Source organism: Phragmites australis, chromosome 10 (genome assembly GCF_958298935.1).
Source record: "Phragmites australis chromosome 10, lpPhrAust1.1, whole genome shotgun sequence".
NCBI lineage: Eukaryota > Viridiplantae > Streptophyta > Magnoliopsida > Poales > Poaceae > Phragmites > Phragmites australis.
The window spans coordinates 2,861,195-2,862,600 of NC_084930.1; positions in this window are offsets into that span (position 1 = coordinate 2,861,195).

The following is a 1,406-nucleotide window of genomic DNA, read 5'->3' on the forward strand; positions in this document are numbered from 1 at the left end:
TAGGGTCTTCGCACCGGCCACCCTCCCTGGCCCCTATGCAAGCCATCGTTCGATTCCCAGGGTGACCAGCTACCGCCCCAAGGAATAGTATAAGAGGTTCCTTGACTCGTTCAAGGGTAAGTAGGGGTCTGCATACTTCAGAATTCTTGGAGGTGGTGTATCTTCACGATATGCCAGAGTTAGGCGGAACCTTTCATCAACCTGGCTCTAGCCATCTGAGTTGAGAGGGAAAGAACAAGCATGTAACAAGATAGTTAGCCAGATTAAATATAATCAACCAACCTGTAACCAATCTTTTCCATGAATTAAAATGTTCTAGCCGTTTCTTGTGGCCTCGCCGATGGCTAGAAGACCACTCGGGCGCCCTGCGGGTTTTGGATTGTCTGGTCCTAACCACTGTTCGGAGTGTTCAGAGAGTTTTTCCTATGCTGTCGTGGATAGTAGGCTCCGACTGGTCCGCCCTATTCGCTAGTTAGGATTTCGAAGCTTGGGACGACCCTTAGCACGGTAAGTCCTTCGGGGGCGACCAACGCCAGTCCGAGTGGGGACTTGTGGCCTTATGGTCGTTGTCCCAAGTTGTTTGTACATTTGACATTGTGCGAGCAGTGATCCCACACCGTTCATGAGCCTTCGACTATCTGGTCATTTTAACTTCATGGTCGTCAGGTCCCATAGTGGTCGTCGAGCGTTGTCGCGTGCAGTGGTCGAAGAGCCAATCTGGTGGGGGTCCACTGGTGGTCATGAAATCCTTCAAAACAGAGTCTGGTTTTCTGAAAAAAAAACTTACAAGTTATATTGCACACTCGCCCGGAAGGTTCTACAAAATAGAGAAACATGATTGTCTCGGAGTAACCCTTTACATAGAACTTGCGCAACAGGACGATATTCCAGGAATTGTGTAATTCACGGCCATCCTCCATGGCTAACTTGACCGAACCAGGTCGGGTGACATCAACCACTCTGTAGGGCCCTTACCACTTGGGGGAGAGTTTATTCCGACTGGTCTTATTCTGAATTTGCCTACAACTAGTCTTCGCTCCCGCACCTTGCGGTTGTGATAGTGTATGAGGCTTTGCTGATATCAAACAGCTCGAATTATGGCACACTCACGAAACTCTTCGATTAGGTTTACATCCTCCTCTCGTCGCGCCATCTGGTCGTTGTCCTAGTAGTTGGCCACTCAGGGTGCTTGAAATGTGATCTTAGAGGGAAGCATTGCCTCTGTGCCAAAAACAAGGAAGGAAAGGGGTTTCGACCATAGCCCTACTGGGAGTCATTCGCAGCAACCAGAGTACTGTGGGTAATTCGTCCACCCAACATCTTGAATAGCTTTTAAGCCGATCAAAGATCTGTGTTTTGATCCCTTGTAGTATCATCCCATTAGCACATTCGACTTGTCCATTGCT